The sequence below is a fragment of the Limulus polyphemus genome, unplaced genomic scaffold, assembly GCF_000517525.1.
Source record: "Limulus polyphemus unplaced genomic scaffold, Limulus_polyphemus-2.1.2 Scaffold586, whole genome shotgun sequence".
Classification (NCBI taxonomy): domain Eukaryota; kingdom Metazoa; phylum Arthropoda; class Merostomata; order Xiphosura; family Limulidae; genus Limulus; species Limulus polyphemus.
Genome location: NW_013666196.1, coordinates 151,515 through 176,282, shown reverse-complemented (window position 1 = coordinate 176,282; position 24,768 = coordinate 151,515). Strand labels below are relative to the sequence as shown.

Here is a 24,768-nt window from a genome sequence, read left to right as displayed (position 1 = left end):
AACTACATAGAAAGGAATCGCGACCGCCATAGTTCCAATGGGAAAGAACCTAGACACCTGAAATTTTGCACCCATGCTGAGGGTGCGCACCTGGGTGCTACTTATCTTATCTACGTGCATGCGCATCCCTTTATAAGGCAAACTAGCGAAAAAACACATATAAAATAATATGTGACTGCCATAGCTCCAAGAGCAATGAACCTAGAAACCTGAAATTTTGCACCCATACTAAGGATGTGCACCTAAGTATTATAACTTATCCACGTGCGTACGTGCATGCGCATCTTTTTAATCAGGCAAGCTAGCAAAAAACCACATAGAAAAAAAGTGTGACCGCCATAGCTCCAAGGGTAAAGAACCTAGAAACTTGAAATTTTGTACCCACACCAAGTGGACTCAGAGTTTGACCTGGATATTATCATTTATCTACGTGCATGCACAAAAAGCATAGATGTGACAGCCATAAAAAGATGCACACGTGCATGCGAGTGTGCATCTGGGTATTATTACTTATCTAGTTGGCCCGGCATGGCCAGGTGGTTAGGGCACTCGACTCGCAATCTGCGGGTCGCGGGTTCGAATCCCGTTCCACCAAAACATGCTCGCCCTTTCAGCCGTGGGGGCGCTATAATGTGACGGTCAGTCCCACTATTCGTTGGTAAAAAAGTAGCCCAAGAGTTGGCGGTGGGTGGTGATGACTGGCTGCCTTCCCTCTAGTCTTACACTGCTAAATTAGGGACGGGTAGCGCAGATAGCCCTCGTGTTAGCTTTGCGCGAAATTCAAAACAAACTTTTCTAGTTACGTGTGGGCATGGGCGTGCGTATCTTTTTATGCGAAAATCCACATAGAAAAGAAATGTGACCGCGATAGCTCCAAGATGAAATAACCTAGAAACTTGACATTTTGCACCCAAACTAAGTAGGCCCTGCATCGTTTTAATAAGGCAAGCTAGAGAAAAGTCACATAGAAAAGAAGTGATTCCTTATATTACAAATAGAAATCACAGACTATCAGACGGGCATGCACGTGCGTGCGAGCATGCGCGTGTGCATCTTCTTATGAAGCAAGCTAGTGAAAAAACCACATAGAAAAGAAGTGTGAATATTATTACCAAAATTTGGATAATGAATGAAATTCTCTGAGGTACTATCAGGTCAAGAATAATCAATAACATCAGTAGGAACTTTTCTATGTACCAATAATATCTTATTAGTTGCCAAGTCAGTGAATATTATTTCTCTCAACTGTGTAACAGTGACAGTTTTTTTTTTTGTTTACTTTTTTTTTTCAAAACAGTGATTATACTTTTCCTTTTAACAATATCGGTACTACGTTTTTGGTGCATCGGTGACACTTTCTTAGCTATCTAATAATGTCTATAGTTTTTCTTAATAACACTCAGTGTGAATATTTGATTTATCAATGATATTTTAGTTTTGGTTGCCAAATCAGTGAACACTGTTTTTCTCAACATCGCGATGGGGTGAATAAGTTGGTCATTCAGAATCTATACTGTCACAATAATTGTATCAAACATTAGTTAATGGTGTATTTCCTTATATTACAAATAGAAATCACAGACACGCACGTGCGAACGTGTATGCGCCTGTGCATCTTTTTAATGAGGCAAGCTAGCGAAAAACCACATAATAAAGAAGTGATTCCTTATATAGCAACCTCTAATATATAGAAAAGCCAGTGCGTTTTTGTAACAATGCGTTCCAACAACGGCTTTTATGTTATGTTGCTTAGCAAAAAAAAAGGATATAGATTATACTTTTATGCTAAACTGGGTTCAGAATACACACACTATCAACATATTATAACCCGGGCGAAGCCGGATACTTTCGCTAGTATCATCTATAATAATAAAAAGGCGTGTCTGTGTGTGTGTGATCGCCATAGCGCAAAGAGGAAAGAACCTAGAATTCTGAAATTTTGCACCGATGCTAAGTAGACCCTGAGGATGTGCAACTGGGTATTATTACTTATATTGTCCACGTGCGATTTAAGTTTAAAATTTGATCGATATTTTTACTTGTATGATAACTTTTATGCACTTGGCTTTAAGCTGGGTTATCTCACACTATGTCTTTACTTTAGACTTATTTATTAATTTCTTTAAATCATACTAACGTTCACTACACTCTTTCACCCCCGTTACTAAAATCGTAATGGGCAGACATTAAACAAACCATTCTATCTAAATATATGCATTTTGGCTTTTATGACTCCTCTTATTTTGAGAAATCAAGGGTGATGTGACGTGACACACGCTGGCTTTTATATAGGTTTGGTAACGTGATGTATAGTGGTATCTATAATTATCTATAAAATTTTTATTATTATCGTACCTTTGCAACTTTTTTTAAGTTTTGGGGAAATTAATATATGTTTAAACTATTTTTGACTGTTCTTCTATGCTAAAATAGGTTCAGAATACTCACAATGACAAAGCCATGTAGAATATATCAGCCTAACAACCCGAGCGAAGCCGGGTACTTTCACTGATATATTCATATATCTACACTAATAATGATAATTATTCTCTAATCTGTTCACATATCATATTTGTCTGTTTACTAGTATTATGTTTATGTTTTTCTATTACACAAACTGCTAGAGCTTGAAGATCTCCTAGTAACGTCAGGCTTCTTAGCCTTATAGATAAATGACAAAACTGTCTATTCAACAGAAAAGTCACAAGTAGCCTTATTCCCAAACGTCATCTTTGTAGATAAATAATGGCCATTTATCCTTTCTCTCATCGGTTCCATGAAGACAAACATGGTTTGTTTAAAGAGGTAATGATGCAGGCCTATCTCCCAGGTGCATCTGTAACAAAGCCGTACAAACTATTAAGGTTTCAAGATAAAAAGTTTCTAAGATGATCCAACTGGTTAAATCTTCTTATTGTATGAATACCTTTATAAACTTATTAAGGACCGCTGCACGTTGACTCGAATAATGAGGATAAGTATAACAACTACTACAAAAAAAAAACTTAAAAACCTCTGGGTTCAATACTGGACTGAAGAAATTGATGTCGTAGAAAAATGCACAATGAAAATTAGTAAACTGGAGTCCAATGGTAGATTACTATATACAACCCACGCATTTAATCAAAAATTACATGCCTTGTGCATGCAGAAGAATTTGACAACATATTTCGGGCTCAGCGAAATATAATTTGATCAGATAAGTAAACATTCATCCCTTTCCTAATGTGTACAAATTATATTCTCAATCAAAACAAACTGAAAGTAATTCAGTTATAAAACGTTATTAATCTTGAATATTTATTCTTGAAAATCCTAAACAAATTGGAAATGATTTGTACAAGACTATAAAAATATGCTTAGAATCTACAAAATTGTAGTTTATTGTAAATATATGTTTGTAAACAATTAATCCTTGAAGCTGATCCTCAAACCCATAATACTCTATCGCACATCAGACTTGAAGTTTGTCCTTAAAACAATATACAGTTTACTTCAAATGAATCATCTCAGGATAAGATGTTACGAGTTTTGTCAACATATTTTTACATCACATTTTATATGGTTGTCATTACACCACAAGCAACCTGTTTTCTGTTTTTTTGTATTGACACATTTCGTCATAAGAATTTACATTTTTTATAACGCAGCTTTTGCTTTTTTATCCATTTTCATTTAAGATATTTATAGATCTGATTTTTTCATTTGGTGTGTTTGAGCTCTATATATTTGTCTTTTATTTTAAGTAATACTTAATTTTCGTGTACTCAAGTTTTATTTTTACATGCTTTAATGCTTTTACTTTTTAAACTTGTTTTTATCAAACACAACTAATGGAAAAAAAATTGCAAAATGTACTTACTACTCTCTGTTCTTCTTATGTATATTAATTGAATTTAAAACGAAACTTTATTCATCAAAATACTTTGTTTCCCATAAAAAAGGATTCGATTTACTTCTGTAGTAGCTTGTGGAAAGCATTGTTTTAAAATAACCTCCAAATAATAACTTCAGTATCACACGTGAAAGGAGATGTCACAATACCGAAAATATTTAATGACATTTGCTTGCTTCATTATTTGATATTCTCATGTAGAACAGTCGCAGTAACACAATGAGCTATCGGAACCAGTTTTGTGAGTTTAAACAATTCAATGTTAATCTTAATACACCAAGAACTGTAATCACATTTCTAAAAGCTAAGATAAAGTAACCTTATTTTTGGTATCTCGTACTTTCACGATATTTCTCATGAATGTTTTATTATTACTTCCGATAAACAAAAATGTTAAGGGCCTTTATTTTTGAAGTTAAAAAAATCTTAATAGATAAAATTACAGCTGCTTGTCAACTCATAGAATTCACTGGCGATCCAGGATTTTTAGAATGTGGAGGCATAATCTATTGCTGGCTGGGATCAAAGGGCCTGTGATTACAGAAAGTGGCTCCAGGAACAGTCTTAGCTTGATTTTTTTATTTTTTGTCTACACTCTATAATGGACCCGCCAGTGGAATCTCTTGCTAAAAATGGAGGGTCCATAATCATCTTGATGTAAAAAATAGATAATTCGGAAATTGTATTAGAAAATAGCTTGCAAACAAAACTAGGCATACTTACTAAGTCATTAACACATAGGACGATAACAAATGTTTTGGTGAATGTCATCGTCGGTTTTGAACAGGAAGGTTATTTTCAATGTAATAAAGTCCTAGCCTTACTCGTCTTAAGTAGGAAACGGTGTTTTACTAGAGCATTGTGAAATTAACGGGTCATAGTTTAAACACTATTTTAAATATTAAAAAGTAAAAATTATTTGAAGTAGATCCGCTTTTTTGAGACAAGCTACTTTTCATGTTGGAAATCGATTGTGATAAAAGTCGCCATCTCCCCCTCTAATGGATATGTTTATGAGTGAAGCCGAGTGAAGAAAACCAGCAAATCTGCTTTTTGTTCCATCGTAAGGGCTGCAGACATTCTGGGTTACTTCGTATTGTATTCCACTGAAAAGCAGAAATGCATCTATTCATCACATGAACATCTTGAAGGATAAAGCAGCTAAAGGATAATGATCATCATTACTTCGCACTAATCTTTGTACCATTCAACCATAATAAGGTATTCTTAAAATCATCTCCGTTGTAATGTTGTTAAAAAAAAATATGATCCAATTACGGACATAGCTTTGTATTTCCAATACACACATAACTACATGTCATTCAGAACTATGAGAACTATAAACACATTCTTTTATTAACAGGATGTTCACTAACAAAAAAAAAATATTAGTTAATCGTCGAATCACCGCGTGGACTTTCAGGTTTCTTTGGGTATACAAAAAATCTGAATTGTTTACTGGTGTGATGAGCAACAGTGTCAAAGAACCGGACACCAGTGATTTTTGTTTTAACAGGAATAAACGTTTTCATTTTATTTTTTAACTAACGTATAATATGTAATTACGTTTGTAAAGCATCATATGCAATATGCAGCTTATTTAAGCACACCCCTATACAAATTCAGTGACTAAACTGTAAATTTGCTTAATGAAAGTCTTATGAAACATAAAACATAAAATGTTTAAAACTAGATAATCAAATGTGAATTCGTTTTATACATATGAGCTACTCCCAGGACCACAGAGTGTTTAATTTGATGTCCTAAACGCTGTGCAGTTTACATCAGTAAATCTACCTCAACACTCAATATTTTCTTCTACCCATTTATTTATTTTTGTCCTTTTATAAATTTTTATAATCGCACTAACTTATGATTGTAAAGCAAAAATTGCAATTGTTTGCCATAGAAATCAAAAGATTTTCACACACTCCAGATAGATGGATGAATTGCAGTTATCTAGAAGAAAGTAATTATGAAACCTAGACACCTATTGAGGATTTGTAACATACGTTCTGTTGATAACATACCAAAGCTTGAGATTAATGTTTGATAGCATAAAGTAAATATTTTATACCTTATAATATTGATATGAGAAGGTGTTATTGCATAAGTCATATTCGTCGCTTTCAGTGGGTTTTCTTTTCACTTGACATATTTAAAATGGATATGAGTGTGAAAGTCAGAAAAACTGTATCAGACCGATTACAAAAATATTTTTTAATTAAATGAGATATTAAAGAACAATGAAAATAAATATTTATTAATAAGTAAATAAATATAAAGTATTTAATGTTATAATAGTGAAATATTAACATTCTTATTACACAGGACGTTTGGTGACATCCATACTTCTAAATATTCAAACAAATTTTAAAGTAAGCTTTCAAAGATTATTCTAATACTACGTTAGAATTTACGAAGCTACAAACCAAATCACTGTAATGTCTTCAACATTCGAGGTTACAATATATATATATATATATACATATATATATATTCTTTTTTTTCAAACTTCTAAAACGACGAGCAATAAATTTCAGTTTATGACATTTAAAATTGAAATACGACAAGCTTTGAGGGGTTTAACACGCAATTTGGTGATTATTTTATATAAAAAATAGTTCTGACACAAAGATCTGTTGTTGGTGAGCCCTTTAAAATGATTGCCAGTGATTGATGAAACGCTATACTGTTTTAAATGCATATTTTAAAATTATTATTTGAGCAAGTTTCATTGAGAGTGTATCAAATCTTTTTTCACCAGATTTATTAGTAGTTTATATTTGAAAGGCGTCTGACTAATTTATCATACTTAAACTAAATAATTCTTTTTATTTCTTGTAAAAAAACTAGTGTTTTTCAGAATCTTTTCTTTTTTTCTTGGATGCTAAAAACTGGACTTGATCATGCCATATGAAACGCCCATTTCATTAGCAGCAACTTAATTGTTCTCGATGAGATTTAACTCCAATTCTCATTACTTTCATGCTTTCATTTCCTGATCTTTCAAAACTATCATCATCATCATCATTAACATAAATTCATCCTATCGTGAGTACGGTGGTATTTACAGTAGGAAAGGGACGCATACACAATACATGCAACACAAATTATTTACTCATATACATCTTTAGAACCAAATAATAAATCTTCAAAAGTATTTGAGAGACACACTTAGGTTATGTATATACCACATACAACATTACAAGTCATCGAATTATTTGAGAAAATCAGCAAAGCAGATACAAAAAATTCACAAAACCACAAATCTCACTGACTGACATTGTTGAACACTTCAAGCTGTGCAATAAACTGACATACCATAGTTATAAGTGCACCAAATAGAACAATAGCAGAAGTACCACGTGCTAGCGTTATTCTCTACTAAAAATCACCAAATAATTAAACTGACTAGATAACTTATCAACCCATAGCATATTCACACAACCACAACTCATATAATATCATCCAAATGACATTGTACACTATACAGTGAGTGCCATCACATGTACCTCACACATGCACACTCACAATGTGTACACGCACACCATACGTGAAGAGAATGCACACTACATACCATTATTTGTACATATTATAATAGTATGGTGCACACCTACACTGGTGATATACAGACAGGATATCAACACAAATGAACGAATGATACATAAGATCTTATTACCATATATGAAAAAGTGCATGAACATGTGGAAAATGATACTTAAAGCATTGAAAGTGTACGAATGGGTGTACCAAAAAGAAAGGAAACAAGGTAGGAATGGACATGGTGTAGTAAAACATTTTTTTACAACCTTACGAGGTAGCATGTACAAAATCTGGTCCATGCCTACTTCGTTTTTCTGTGTTCATGATATTATACAACTTACATACAAAACTGTGTCTATGATTCTTCTACTTTTGAACAGACAGTAGCGAATCCATGACGTCGATACACAAAAAAAAAGAATTCTTAGGACTTTTTATCTTTGTATTTTAATCCACCTATATATTTAATGTACGGAATCTTATTGCCTTCTCATGCAGTTGTAAAAGGTGGGACAAGTTGTAAAGAAAAAAAACATACAAGTTATGGGTTCACACGAATATCTGATTCTTCTGGTATCGTATAATCAGACTTTACAGTACATGTATTGCCTCCAATAATTCGATTCAGAGACACCTTTAGTAATTGTATGATAAGCATAATTATGTTTGATAACTTTAGTCCATCTGGCTTATTGTATACAGGGTAGAATGAATAAACGAGGTAGTCATGGACCGAATGTTGGACGCACCTTCTTGTGAGGTTGTACAGAGAAAGGTTTATTACACCATGCTCATTCCTGCCTTGTTTCCTCACTTTTTTGGTGTACTCATTCCTATACTTTCAATTTGCTTTTCTTGTTGTCCCCCCCCCCCAGTGGCACAGCGGTATATCTACGGACTTACAATGCTAGAATTCAGGTTTCGATGCCCGTGGTGAGCAGAGCACAGATACCCAGTGTGTTGCTTTGTGCTTAACTTCAAACAATCACAATACTTTTTTTTTTGTTTTTTCACTTGTTTCCGTAAAGGTATATTTAGTATGAAATTAATATTAATCATTTGACAACATACATACATAAAAGCCTCTATTTATCAGTATCAGCTCATATAACATATTTTACGTTTTATTTTATAATTTTTATATACAACTTTCCTTTCTACCATTAACGTACATTAAAAAGTTTATTTTATCTGAGTAATCTGACTACCCAATTGGATTCTTCCATTTTCGTAAGTACACAATAACTATTTGGCTAAATGCAACCCAGTATTTAACGTACCAAACTATGGATTTGTGAGTCTACTATTCGCGTCCAAAATATGACTATCCGCACTCTGGGTCGGACACAAGTAGCCCAAGAGATGGTTATGGGTGATGTTAACTAGCTGCTTTCCCTCTAGTCTATCACTTCAAAATCAGGGATTTTGTTTAGCTTTCGACAAACAAACCATGATCCTTTAAAGAAGTATTTTGCTGAAATATATTTTATTCACCGCAAGGAAGAGTAACCTTTAGATTTGTTTGAGAGAAATAGAAGAATGCAATAGATTGAAAACTTTTATGGTCTTTATATATGTCTCCTTAGGATGATTTTTCGAACTGTTAGAATAGGTCTTCATAAGGTAGAAAATCATGAGTTGTGTGACATAATACAGGAGAAAAACGCGGATGTGAGAGTTGAGGAGTGTAGAATTAAACCGAAATAGATTGCAAATGTGAAGAAAGAGACCGTAAACCATGGCTCAAGTGTACGAAGATCATATGACATCATCAGAGTTAAGTTAGTGTTAGGGCTGAATAGATATATTTTCTTGTTGTCTGTTGTGTTCTTTGAAAAAGAAAGAAAAACACATTTGATCGAAATCTATGCCTTAATTGAGGATTAGAGTCAGTGGAAAGTTTCGATGAAAAAGGCTGCTTTTATATTTCCGGTGTTGTGTGGATTCAAGAATTTGCTATTTATTCTAGTTGATAATATAAATGATGTTGTAGTTTTGTTCAGGTGATGCTGATTTTTATTAAAAAAAAAGTATTCTATTAGAAAATTGTTGTTCTTTTAGTCTCTGAGGTATTGTTCGTTCAATTTCCTCAATGTATGTTTCTTCACAAAATATGATATCGTGCAAATATTATTCATCTGTTTATTTCTGCAAGTCTGGATGAGGTAATTGTTCATTCAGTTTCTTCAATGTATGTTTTCCACAAAATATGATATCGTGCAAATATTATTCATCTGTTTATTTCTGCAAGTCTGGATGAGGCAACTGTTCGTTCAGTTTCTTCAATGTATTTTTCCACAAAATATGATATCATGTAAATATTATTCATCTGTTTATCTCTGCAAGTCTGGATGAGGTAATTGTTCATTCAGTTTCTTCAATGTATGTTTTCCACAAAATATGATATATCGTGCAAATATTATTCATCTGTTTATTTCTGCAAGTCTGGATGAGGCAACTGTTCGTTCAGAGTTTCTTCAATGTAAGTTTTTCCACAAAATATGACATCTTGTAAATATTATTCATATGTTTATTTCTTAAGTCTGGATTTTAGTTTCATAAATTCTTAATGTGCTATTGGATTTGAAGTAAATTAAATATTCAGTTGGGTACATATTCTTCTAAGCTTGTAGCTTAATTTTGGGATAAGCAGTAGGACGGTAGTGGTTAAAATATTCATTTAAGGTTTTCGTAGGGCAGACCCATTATTCTCGATTTGGATGAAACCGTTGGCTTGAAGGTTTTTTCTAGGTGTATTTTTTTTTCTTTTTGAAGCTGACTTTTATCACAGTGTTTTTGACACAACCTAAAAGACAGTTCGTAATTCTACTTCTAACAGAGAAAAGTAAGTTAGATGAGAGATATAAATATGTGGTAGAATATGCTTGTTTTCTGTACACGGACTTAGTGGCCTTTTGTTTAGGAAAATATCTAAAAACAAAGGATATCATTTTGCAGGTTGCGTGGCGGACTGAGTGCTGTAGTGACAGGAATTGAAGCGCATTAGAAAATCATTAAAATTATCTAGATTATGGAAAGATATTACGAACGTGCCACCATCATACTTTTACATATCTAAAGTACAAGGGTGGCATATGGTTTCAGAGTATTCCCTATATACGTCACTGAGGATGAGTGACTGAGGAGAACCTGTGGAAAGGCTGTGAAAGTTTTCATATAAAGCTTCTTGATATTTGAAATAAATGTTGTTAGTACAATATGGAAAGAGTTCCAAGATGATGTCTTTATTCAAGTTGTTTTGTAGTTTTAAGGATGTATGTTCAGTATTTTGTTTTAAGCACAATAAATGTTTTGGTTGAAGGAGTGCTGGAGAACCTGTTTATAATATCAAAACTCACGAGGCGATCTTAAGATAGTAATTTGACTTATTCAACTTCAGGATTCCAACTTTTCTTTAGATGGTTAAGTGCAATGATATGTTGTGCTAGGTTATGAAAATGAGACCTCATAGCACTGACAGTTGGTCTGATTGGAGTATATCGTTCATGCATCTTGGAAAACTGGAATAGCTATGGTAATTTGATAATGTTAAATGTGGTATTGCTGACTTTTTCAGGTTTAAATTTCTTGATCAGTTTATTGGTGACACACTTCAGTTTGTCAAAATGGTCTTTTTACAAAAGTTTCTATGGTTCGTTCTAGATGATGTTTTTTTTCTTCTTTTTTGTTCTCGGTAGTGTTGCTTGTTGGTATAACAGTTTGTTTCCTTTGTGAGCAGGAATAATAACAACACACAGGTCCTGTTTCAAGTGTTTTTATTGTTGTTTTCTTTTTTTCTGATTGGATATATTTTGGTGAGTTTCTTGTGATATTGTTAGGTGAGGCAGATAATAATCTAGGTCAATTTTCATTGACTATCAAGATTTTACTGGGAGGCATCTAAAATAGCTGTGGTGACTTTAGATACTGGAAAGTTTTGTCGGAGTTATAATAAATTTAATACTAATAGAAAGGCCCTTTTCTTCAGCTTTCTAAGCTTAGATTTACAATCCTAGTTTGGAAAGTGTTGGAATTTGATCTTTTTCAGTAATGGTGTTGTCGAACTTCTGATTCTATTTCATCTAGTGGTCTTGTGAGGTAAGATTAAAGGACTTGTCAATTAAGTTGAAAATTTTAGTTTGGTTTTATCTATCAAGAGTCTATGAAAATAGTAAAATAAGCTATTGTTGGCCAGTTTTGTCTCCTCTCTACAAAAATCAATGATAAATTTAAAGAGTTTTTTTTAAGAAGTGTCCCTGGAAAAGAATGGGGGATCGGAGCTGTAGTTTAAGACATTGTAGGATGATATGGAGATATCTACACTTATAGTAGAAGGTGAGGTGGCTACTAAGCTTGGAAAGAAGGTGGTTAAAGTTTTGACAGTTTTTACAAGTTACGATTCATAACCACTTCTTCTTTAAATGAAATTTAGGCGTTAACTGCTTCAAAGTATCATTCAAAACTTTTCTGGAGTCCACACTTCTGAACTACCTCTCACGGCAAACTTTCTTTCTAGATTTATTACACCTCATAACTTGCGATGCTTGACGTAAGGAAAACTTGCACTATTAGTTCGAAGCATCGTCTTCAACTTTACAGGAGGTCGTAATCCAAAAAGATTTATAATCTAGAATCGAGAGACTATTATTTTATCCACGAAGTTATTCATTTAAGCTATAATAAAAATTTTAAGCCTTTATAAAAACTTTTCATCGTTTTAGTGAATATTTAATGTCAACATAAAATTAGCTAACAAAATAATTATTTATAGAGGAAGTACCCAAAAGGTTGATTATTTGGCAATTCTGAACCTTAAAATATGTAGTCATATTTGTCATTATACATGTATTACAATTCCACATGAACTCAATCTTCAGTGCACTTTCTCCAAAATAAAGTTTAGGGCAAAGACCTATAGCTTGAAAAGAAGTTCCTATAATTATTTTAGTTTTATTGAATAAAGTTTTAGGTTCTTGATGAGAATAACATCCTTCATATTTAATTCATACTCACTCCAAATTGAAGAGGTAATTCGAAAGTCATTAGATGAAATTGAATCATTACAGAGCTCTCTGAGCAGAGTTCTAAGCTCAAAGATCCTGCAAAAAATGGCATGAAGTGAAAGTGAAGGTAAATGCAATGTTAATTGGACATTTCACCAATATTTTAGATAGTGCGAAAAAAAGATTTTTAACATGATTTTGCAAAACTAAGTGTGCTGTTTATACGGAGCTTTTGTAAAACAAATGTTTAAAAGGATCTGGACAATCAAAGAGACGTGTTTTTTCATAATGAATCATGAATACGCATAATAAAAAGGTGGCAGCAAGTGCTCTTAGGAAGACCACAAATTTGGTCAATTATATTCCCATTTAAGGGAAAGTGGGATTCTTATTGAACATTCTAAAAGTCTTCTAAAGAGAAATATGATGAGTCAATTGAGAAACTATGCATTTTGGAATATTAAATCTGTTATTAAAACTTGCTTCATTCAAGTTTAACACACCATGATATTACATGAAAAATGGCAAAGAAATACCATGGTACTTATTATATTGGAAAAAGTTTGATAATTCGAAATTGTTATTAAAAGTTTGTTTTAAGCAAGTGAACTCATTGAAACAATTGTTTAAAAACTTGCCAAATTTTAAGTTCAAATTCTCATGTTAAAGAAAATAAGTCTGAATGGAGTTACCTTATTTATAAGTCATATGTTAATGGTACCAAGGTGTGAGCCTGAAGTTCTGAAGTTTTCAAATATAATGTTATCAACAATGACATCTTAATTTACAGGCTTCGAATAATTGGATATTTGTTTTTACTTTTGTATATTCGATCAAAACTTGATTTTCAAACTTTTATTATTGAAAATGTACATTTTTGACATAATCAACCTTAAACAGAACAACAACACAATTTTCTCCGTAATGGACGTGTAATATCCATACTTTCTTTTTAATTATGTAATTCTAGCAAAGTAAATACAGTTCCTTAAAAGGAATTTTTATTTTAAACATAGAACATAAAATACAAAATGCTACATTCTACAAGCTGGTAGATTATTTATTGAAACATAGAGATAAAGCAAGAGACATGGGCAATAGAATAAGCCAGGTAAGGCCTAGCGATAATCTTCCAGTGCTGGGGATCTAAAGACTTAAAGTTGTGATATGCCTCTGAGCATGCTCCACCATTTAAGCTGTAGATGCCCTATATATGGTTATTTGCAGTTCAAATTCATGGAAAGATATACCTAATATTTATCGTATACAATTTAATCATTTAGTGTAGATGTCACATAATATGTAGTTGAAGTTGAAAATATAAAAAGTTAGGCGTAAGGAACAAGGAACGGTGGAAGATGTGAGAGATGCCGAATAAACAGAAGACAGGGGAAGGGTGAAAGAAATGCTGCCAATAAGAAACAGAACCTAGTACTAAATCTATGTGTTGTTCATTATACTAATGAAATGTATTTTTTCATTTATATTAGTATGAGTAAATTCTCGATAGGAATTAGTACAACCTCAAAAAAAAGTGAAATGCAAGTATCACACGATTGTAACAAAATAGTGTCAGAAGTGGGATCCGTCAATTCATAAGGAATCGAAATCCAATAATAGAAGAAGAGTTTGAAGTTGAAACAGTGTCAACAAAAGCAAGGAATAAAGCCATATGGATGGAGCAGTGAAGTCTGGAAAGAGGATAAGTTTTGCTTTTCACAGTAGTTTGATTAATTCTTATTGGTATATAAACTGTGTGGTCCATTGTTTGTTAAGAGTAGAGAAACAAAACTAGCATGGGTGATAATTGAAAATGACTGAAAAAAGTCAGTTGGTAAATAAATGTTAAGAACTGAGGATAGCATGTAGTAACAATTGGAAAAAGGATGAGATGCGTGAAGTTTAGTTGAAACAGAGGTCATAATATATTATTTTTCTAACCTTGATCTTAATGAAAATGCGAGAACTGTGAGTGGTGTTCGCGGAGGTTATCATAGTAAAGATTTATATCTTGCTAAAATACACTTAGAAGCTGGGAATAATACCTTGGAAATGGAAGCAGAGAAAAAATATTTAGAGCTAGAGTTAGAAGATAGGCATAATCAGAGAGAATTCGCGTTCATGATGAATGAAAGGCATGATAATCCTAGTGATAGGGCTGGCTTGCAAGAAAGAAGCACCCATGTGCAGTAGCCTGAATAAAAAGCAATATAGATGAGTTTTAAAGGCTTTTGAAAAAAATAGCGAGAGCAGAAGAATTGCAACCACAAGATATGGTGAGGAAATTACTTCCTGTATTACTTGAAAAGGTGTTAACAGTTTACATTAAGATTGGGAGCGCAGACGTATTAAATTATGATGCAGTGAAATCAGTTCTTTTATAGAAGTACGAGTTAAGTCTGGATACTTAAAACAGGAAGTGTTCAGAGAGTTAGAAAAAACGTCAAATGAAACAATTAAAGAGTATAGAGCAAGAATGTATGAGGTGCTCCTTAAATGAATCGAAGGATCTAGCTGTACTGGAGAAGCTGACAAGACTGTAGATTTATTATGTCAGAAAAACACGTAAGTTCAAGAAGTCTTCATATATAAACCTTGTCACCCGAGCGCTTTCGAAAGGTGGCCATTTCTTCTTCAGGGGCAGATTGTAAGTTTAATATTGAAAGAGCAAATTTTGACAAAATTACTAACAATTCTGATAAAGATAGACAGACAGCATATGTATATAAGACAGTGAAGTTAGTAAAAACAGCATCAGAAGATTTCTAGCTGCCAAAATAGAGTTGCCAGCAAAGATACAAAGACTTGTCGAGAATGATCCAATCCAGCCTTATGCTTCAGCCTGATAAGATTAAGGAAACTAAGATGAAAAACTCGCACTATCCTACATCCATGTAAATCCGTATTTCAATCTGATAATATATCTTGCAAGGTCCATACTGATATTTATATATCGACTAAATCAAGATTAAGGATTTTAAAGGATTTATTTGTCAAAACAATAGTGCAGTTCTTCAGAATTTTAGAAGAACTTTACAAACGTAGTTTATTGAAATAAAGTAGATTTATATATTGTAGTTGTATGTTTAATAAAAATATATTTCTTTTGATAAAAAGTTTCAGCTTTATTCTTTGTTCTTTACATAAACTTCCTCGAGTTAGTGGCTTATGTGGTCATACCTATATACCCGGGTACTCAAACAGATACTATTTGACCAATTCCAAACTATTTATCACAAACAAAACTGGATCAGCGCTCCTTGAGACTTGTAAGAAAAAACCTTTCTGTATGGTGATTTTGGAAATGAGGAGAAAAATTATAAACCTATGCCAAAATGTTTTATACGTGACCAAGTTGGGCATGTAGCTAAATTCTGTAGGCAGAATAAAAAAATGTGTACACATAAGGAAGAATGTATTGTGTTATATTGAAGACAGAAGGAAAATTTCAAATAAATACTTAGCAGAAATGATAATAAATGGGAAAGCCGTAAATGCATTAAAGAATACTGGTAGTTGGAAAGCTCTGGCAAGGAAAGAATTAATAAACAATACCAGATGCACAGGTGCTACATTAGGTTTAATTGGATTTAGAACCATAGCAGGAATGGCTCAGTATGTTGTACCATTAGTTAAAGTCACGTTGAAATGTTGAACCTTTGAAGGTGAAATAGTTGTAGGGGTGGTACATCCAGTTTTGCTTGTTAAAAGGTAGAAGTTGTTGGTTGCAAAATACACCAGTAGCAGTGGTAACACATAGCTAAGGTATCCAGATAACAAATGAGATTAGAGAAAATTCTGAAAGAAGGGAAGGAGTTAATAAAGAAATAGATCATCATGTAAATAATGACGAATGTTTAACTGTTGTTAGAATAGTTTGTTTGTTTGTTGTGAGTTTTGCGCAAAGCTACACGAGGGCTATCTGCGTTAGCCGTCCCTAATTTAGCAGTGCAATACTAGAGGGAAGGCAGCTAGTCATCACCACCCACCGACAACTCTTGGGCTACTCTTTTATCAACGAATAGTGGGATTGACTGTCACATTATAACACCCCCACGACTAAAAGGGGGAGCAAGTTTGGTGAGACGGGGATTCGAACCCGTGATCCTCAGATTGAGAGTCGAGTGCTCTAACCACCTCGCCATGTTAGAGTAGAATATGGATCAATAACAAATAATTAACTGGCAATTAGAAAATGAGAGTTTGGATAAATGTTACGTGATAGAGTAATCGGAAGTAACTAAACTCGGGCAAAAGTTTTATTACTAGCCAAAAGCAATGTTGTGGCATAAGTATAATGGAAATCATGCAGTAGATGATAGAGATCAAATACACTCCCAAAGGAATGTAGACAGGCAGCATTAAACATAGGGCACACATGATGCAATTTTGGCTAGACATTCAGATTACTAAAAACTACTACTGGGCAGGTACTGGAAATATAGAGTCTTGTGTTTATAGAGATGCCCAGCATATCAGCTAGCAGGTAAAAAGAGCATGAAAGTAAAAATCCCAATGATTAATTTACCATTTTTTAGTGAATCTTTTCATTCCTTTAGTGCTGATATTATCGGACTACTTCCAGTAATATAGGAAGGGAATAATATATTCTGACACTGGATGATTCTTTCACTAGATATGTAAAAGCAGTAGCACTAAATTCTGTTGAAGAAGAAAAAAATCCCGCGAGAGCTAATAGTAATATATTCACGGGTAGGATTTTCTGAAGAATTTTTATCAGATTTAGGTAGCAATCTTCAAATACAAATAATGGGAGAATTATAGAAAGTAACCGGAGTAAAAATGAAACACACTAGTATTTATAGACTACCAACAAATGGAATGTGTGAGAAAGCAAATGATACAATTGAAACCATGTTAAGAGTAATGATGCAGGAGAATACTGATATTGCCTTTTGCGCTAGTTGCATATCAAGAAGCCCGCCCCCGCCCTCTAGCTAAAACGGGAGTTTCGCCATTTGAGTTGAGTTACTATATGGTAAAAATGTTAAAGACCCATTAGACTTATTAAAGTATCAAGTTGGTCCAGAGATATAGTTGAGTCACGGAATGATTTAGCATATGTGACCAGCTTGAAGTAAGGGTTAGCAAATGGGTAGAAATTAATAGTTAAAGCTAACTCAGAAGAGAAAGAATAAAATAAAAAGCTTCACTGTGAAAACGAGAACTTCTGAATCAGTTAGTTCAGTTACTGGACCCAGTACCCAGAAATGGTTTAGAGCTATGATGGATAAATTATTTCTATATAATTAAACATGTAGACAAAGCATTTTTCATGAAAATGGACCATAACTCTTTAATCTGGTTGCATAAAATGAAAACAGAAAACTGAATGGATTGAATCTATTAATACACTAATTTTACAGTATACACCAGCGATGGTCATTGAAATAAAGATAATCTTTTGTGCTTGAGTTGTTATGACCAGTTTGCTACCTGGTAAAACTAGTATTTATTGTATATAAATATGGGACCTAAGACCCATCCATCTTGAGTTAGAACTAATGTTGTGTGTGAATGTATTCAAATGAGTGAAAGAGTAAGAATGGAGGATACTAACCAATTAATTGTGTGTCTATACAATATATATATATATACACAATAAATGTATATATTAATATATATATATATTATCTGTGAAGTTTATAAAATATATATACAAAGGCTGTAATATGATACATGAAAATACAGTGAAATTATCGATGCTGCACAACAGATTGTGAGGGGTTAAACAGGAAAAGTTTGATACATTGGAACTTTGGAGCTTAGAATAGCATCGAAATTAGACAGAAACACAGTCGAGATTGAATATAACCAACAAATGTATTCAGGATAAAGGGGAAGTGTGTTATAAAGTTGGGTGTAAGGAACATAATTTTGGGTTGAGAGAGTTGAGAAAGCGTTACGAAAGTCGTTACGAAAGAATTAGAGGAAGTGTTTGGAAACAACAGAATCCCATCTAATTATAAAACATTATAATCCAAACAGGTGTGAAAGGTCAGGAAGAAATAGAGTTGTTTGGCGTAAATTTTGAGAAAGATATATAAAGAAATAAGAGTTAAATGAAAACAATAAGAATGAAAGATGTGAGAGAGACCAAATAAACCAAGAGTGAAGCGAAATAAGAAATAAATTTTGCCAGCAAGAAACAAAACCTAGTTCTAAATCTACTTGCTGTTGATTGTAGTTATAAACAACAATTTGTTGTGCATGTTAACATGAGTCAATCCCTAATAGGAATAAGTACAACCTTAATAAAATTGAAGGGAGAGCGAATTGCAAGTGTAGCACAATCGCAGCAAACTGATGTCAGAGATGGTCCACAATATTGAATATTAAACAGAGAAGATTTTCATTTTGGTTACATCATATCGTGCAAAATCATCGATCCCAAGCTGTACGAATGTTATAAGTATTGAAAGTCAAATAAAAGGAAATTTTTTATTTAGATTCATATGATTGTCCATTCTTCCCTGGCATTGTAAGCTACAAAATATTAGCTACTGACATTTTAAACAAAAAAGCTGAATTTAATAACTAAAAAAATTATGTGCATCTATATGTTATAAAATGTTTTACTACAATTAGAAAGTTTTGTTTTAAATGCTTAATTCAATCTTTTGCTAGAGAACAAGTTTTTAATTTTGGTAGCTAGTTTCCTGTAACTTTAATACTACTATAATAGCATTTATGTAACGTCTTACTTTACTAAAATCTTAGTTAATTCATTTTTATTTTTATTTCTAAATAACTGATTTAATTAAATCTATAGAAAGAAACCTATGTATTATTTACATATTAGATTTATTATAACTTTGTTTCAATTAATATAAAACATAAAAATACTAATTATATGATTATCAGTTTCAGGAAACATACAAGCACATATTTAGGATAATATTGCTCTCATTTCAGTTTGTTCTGAAGTGAAATATTGCTGTCTATTGGCAGTATTGATTATTTTAAAAATGCATCTCAAATATTTCTTTGAAAGGAAAACACAAATATATTGTTGAGTGTTAAAAGCATTTCTTTTCCTTAAACCCTTGTATTTTAAGCTGTTACTTTGCGACTTTTTCTTTCATATCATATACCTTTTCCCCTTTCTCCCGAGGGGTCAGTGGTAAATTTACGCACTTATAATACTAAACTGTAGGGTACAATTACCAGCGGTGATGAGAGCGCTGATAGCACAAGGTGTGGGTGGCTTAAGGCTAAAACAAACAAAAGCTTTTAGTCGATAATATATTAAATAAATGATATTTAACTGTTTGGTTTTGTTTGATTGTTTGTAATTAAGCACAAAACTACGCGATGGACTATCTGTGCTCTGGCCACCACCGGTATCGAAACCCGGTTTCTAGCGTTGTATGTCCGCTGACATGCCGCTGTGCCATTGGGGGGGGGGGCTAAGTGTTTGCAACGTAATCAGATAATAAATACATTTTATTTACGCTACCATAGTTCAAAAAGTAAATTTTATTCAAATTAATTAACTCTGTATTTCCATACCAAGACGACATTCTAAAGAAGTTTAATTAACTATTCAATCTAGAAACTGTAAACTAGAACTTGCTGGAATATATGACATGCTTATTTGTTAAGCGGAAGTGATAAGCTGTAGAATCAAATAAAGTTTTGATTTATAGAGAAAGATTAGTCTAATAATATTACTTATATATCATACACAGAAATAAATGGCTCATATTTGTTTCACTTACTCTATCTTTTCTATGATAATATGTAAATATGTATTTTTAGTTACACGTTATTACAAGTTTTCGAATTTCTAGGGGCTAATTTCAGTAGATTTGGATCACTGTTCCTGCTTCCCGAAAATATTATTATTGCTTTTACTCACAACCATGTCAAATATTAACTCATATTACATCTTTTAGATAATATTAAGAATATTGCACAGGAAATAATATGTAGCTTATACAAGTGAATATATCTAATGTTATGTCTAGTGTCAAGAATGGAAAATAATCCAAAACTCAGCTGTATAAATTCTTAATTGATACGTTTATCACACGTTCTTGTAAGTTTTGAATCCTAAATATTCCATTTTCAAAACTGTAATAAAATGTTATTGCTATTTAACATACGTAAGTAACATTTGTGTTGTCTTATCCTTGTAAACCAAGATTCGGATCCTAGTGCGTTCCAAGTAAAAAAATATTCATATAGGAACTTAGAAAATATATTAAATTTCACATCCACTTTTTGAAACTATGCATATTTCCCAAGGTATTTTTGTTACGGATGTCTCATTCCTTAAATAATTTAAAATTACGCATAATGCTTTTCACCGTATCAGAGAAATATATCAATATTTCCCTCAGGCACCTAAAACTAAATTCAAACTCTGATTAGCAAGTAGAATATATTAAAGGCCCAGGTTGTTATGAAACTTCTCAAATCTGAATTTCATTTAATCCATTTGTTCCATTTGTTCATTTTCTCTAGGTGATAAATAACAATTTCTGGATCTGTAAGTACAACATTCTTGAAATACAAAGATATAGCTCGAGACTTAGAGTAATAATTCCTAAATGAAAGAATCTTTCATTGGAAGCTTATTTTTGATTACAGTACACAGGTTAACACACGAAAAGATAATCATAAAAATATTCGCAATGATTTTTGATACAGAAGTAAAATATAAATTACCTTAATGGATCGTTATTACTAACGCTGATGGATTTTCTTTTCTTTTTTTAATTCACAGCTGTGAGAACTATTACTTCTAATGTCATGATGTATTTCATTTCGAGAAAATGTTGAGATGTTCTTTTTCTTATTATACAAAGAACATTTGTAATAGTATACCTCGAATTTATTGATTAAGATAAGATAACATCGAGTAAAACCCAAATACTCATGTATATTATTGTGAAGTTTTTGAACTTGAGAACCAATATGGGAATACAAATTTGCAATATTTTGTCATTTTATTTGGGTTAAGATAGCTAGATTTGTTTATGTTAGATAGAAATGGAAAACAATATTTTCAATATTAATATTCGACACCTAAGGCAGACACAAGGTATTTATCCAACAAGTAAAGATAAACAAAAATATTAGTTTTCAAATATGTGAACAGAAACCTTTTTCTTTTTTTTAGTTTGTACATTTTCTTGTTCGAAGGCATTTTTCATTTCAAACCCAACAGATTAAAACATCATGGAAATATTAATAAGCTATTCAATGTCATAAACACAGCAATTAAAGAATTGAAATTGCAAGCTCAGACTATAAACTAACCAACATTTAAGTTAATTCAATCATACAATAGAGAAAACTTAATTGTTGATGTCCTCCACCATTTACTTGAACACGTTACCCTAAATGAGGTCAACTTCTTAATTTGATATTAAATATCTAAAATGAAACATAATTACAAGGACACTTTTCCTTTCCATTTGATAAGTAATTAATAAAATTATTTTATTTCCTTTTTTCAATAGAATAAGTTAACCATTTAATCAGTGGCATTAATAAATATAAAGTTTGAAATTTGTGAGAATCACTTGCTCACTAAAAACATCAAACATACTAGTAAGTCATAATCACGAATAATGATAACAATTGTTTATAATGTTTTCAAAATACTACAATTTTCTTCGTAATATAAGAAGGTATCTTATAGCTTTGTATTGTATTTAAATGTATTGTATTACATTGTACTTAAATGGATTACTTTAGGAATACTGTACGGGTGATAACGCTTTGAATATACATCAGTTTTCGTTCGTTATTTTAGTGTAAAGCTACACATTGGGCTATCTGTCTACCACGGATTTTAGCACTGTAACTCCGTAAACTTACTGCTGACCAACCGAGGGACTACATATATGATATTTTTTTAACGACTTAGAATTCTCTTTATTATTACAAAGGTACTGTTGTTTGGCTTGCGAGATGATTCACAGCGTTATTCATCGAATTCCTAGAGATAAGAACCCTTCTATTTCTGAAACGAAAGCACTTTGTCTGAGGCTTAAAACATATTAGATTAATACATAAAGATATTGCATATATATATATGCGTACGTAAAAGTTATTGGATGACAAACAGCTTCTGTGGATTCGTCTAAAAACATTAGCGGGAAATTGTTCTTTAGCCTCATGTTTTCACCAAAACTTCCGTTGCCTAATCTTCAGTAAGTTCACAAATTATTCGTTACAAACTGAGGTATCCGTTCTTTGTCCGGGTTATGAACTTTAAAAAAATTGGGGGTGGATGCTATGATAAATAACACAAAAATCCTATCTTTCACACAATTTGTTTATGACATAAAATATTATTACACTATTCATTATTACCTCACAAAATGTTTTGTATAAGCTTTAAGAACTCACTATGTAAATACTTAAAACACGGTATACATTGCGTGATGGTCAGGTGACTTTGTAGGAAGTGTGTACGTGTTTTCTTATAGCAGAGTCACATCAGGCTATATGCTGTGTCCACCAAGGGGAATTGAACCCCTTATTTGAGCGTTCTAAATCCGAAGACTTATCGTGTCCCACCGGGGGACCGTTGTATGAAGAGGTAGTGACCAAAGTAGTGGCAGTATATGTGCTTTCTGTTACACGCTTTCAACATCCAGCTCTTAATGATCTTCCACAGTGTTGCACGTGATTAATTAATTGACGCTCATTGGCCACAGAAGTGTCTTACAGGCTGATTTTGAAAGGTCACGGGTGAAAGTAGGAAGTGGGTATAACTCAAGAATGTCTCTTCATATCAGCCTTATGGTGGCTGTTATAGTAGAAACTTCAGCTGGATTTATGTAGTATTCTAATAGTAATGGCCACTCGTTTCATTGCATATCTCCATAGAGAGTGCTAGTGCACTCCATGAGATATATTAGACGTTGTGTGCTCTCTCCAACACTCTGTTTATGTTGTTCTATAGAAAATTTAATAGTTTTTGTAATGACGTGGCGTCATCTATGAGTGTAGTTAACGTTAACTTACGTCAAATATAATAAATACTCAATTACAGCAATATTGGGGTGGGGGTTGTGAACCCTCCATTAACATGTCCCTTGTTCCAGACTATCATCCCATAACATTTGGTTGAGATTGGCCCTGCGACCTAGGAGTAGTTAGATAACGGACAAACAGACAGACACGGATTTTTTGTGCTTATATATCGAGATTTTCTCCTTCTGGATTGTTGGTTCTCCGGTCTTTTTATGTGTACATAGAGTTTCTCTTATCGATGGAATCTCCCGAGGCCCAAAATTACCAAATTACTATTTCCAGGGGAAAATAAAAGTTGTTGGGTGTGACGTATTCGAAATCTATAAAAAAACATATATAACTTTTACTAACGTAGGCTGATGCATACCAACTTTTAATGATTACTCGCTGTCAGTGTATTTATTCAAAAGCGACGACATTATGAATAATCAAGCGTACTAAGATATTTTGATTAACTTACAACTCTACACACTCTGTAGTATTATGATAAGGAAATAAGCAGTTTTAAAAAGAAATCATACTATTTGTAGCATGAAAATATATATATTTTTTTACCAAGTGCTATTATTTTTCATGGTTGTTACTGAGCAGAAATCTTACGCTATTCATCAAACATATATATATATGATATCACAATAATATAATAAAATATATGTTTATATAGTAACTCTAAAGAAGATTTTATTCTATCCCACCCATCTGATTAAATTTTAAGAGCGTCAATCGATCGATGTTTCGTGAAATGAATGGTAAGCCAGACGACGAAGCAGCGAGCCTTTTAACTCCATGATAATGTAAAGCACTCACTTTGTTCTACGTAATAGTTATTTGAATTGTCTGTGAGCCCCTACTCGATGTGGAGAGTATCTGGAAAATGTTCTAGGAACAAGCACAAAATTTGTGGACTGAGTGTTTGCTCAATGTGGAAGACTGAAGGAAATTAATTTCTGTAGACAATACAAAAAAGTCTGAGGTTAACCTAAGCATACCATAAGCAGAAAGAAATAAAATGTTCAAATTCCTGTTAACTTCTCTATAACCAGATTTTTAACGCAATAGAACATATATATATATATATACGACCTTTTCCTAAGTAAAATACATAACTTTAGTGTGAATTTTTTCATTGATATTTATTAGAAGCAGCAACTTTAATGACACCTTTCAGATATATTACAAGAGTGGATGTTTCTTGAGATTTTTCAGTGTTATTAAAGCTGAATTAAAACAGGGCGAACTACAATCCCAATTCGTATTGATCGTAATGGATAGAAAAACTTTAATACCTTTCCATTTTTTACCACGAAT

General features: G+C 32.6%; 1 long non-coding RNA gene across 1 annotated transcript; it reads left to right on the top strand.

Moving 5' to 3' along the window:
- Positions 1-21: 21 nt before the first annotated feature.
- On the top strand, positions 22-21,988 carry LOC111085739. The gene is made up of 3 exons (XR_002610549.1): positions 22-94; positions 9,511-9,519; positions 21,978-21,988. It is a non-coding gene; the product is annotated as an uncharacterized LOC111085739 (long non-coding RNA).
- The last annotated feature ends 2,780 nt before the right edge of the window (positions 21,989-24,768 follow it).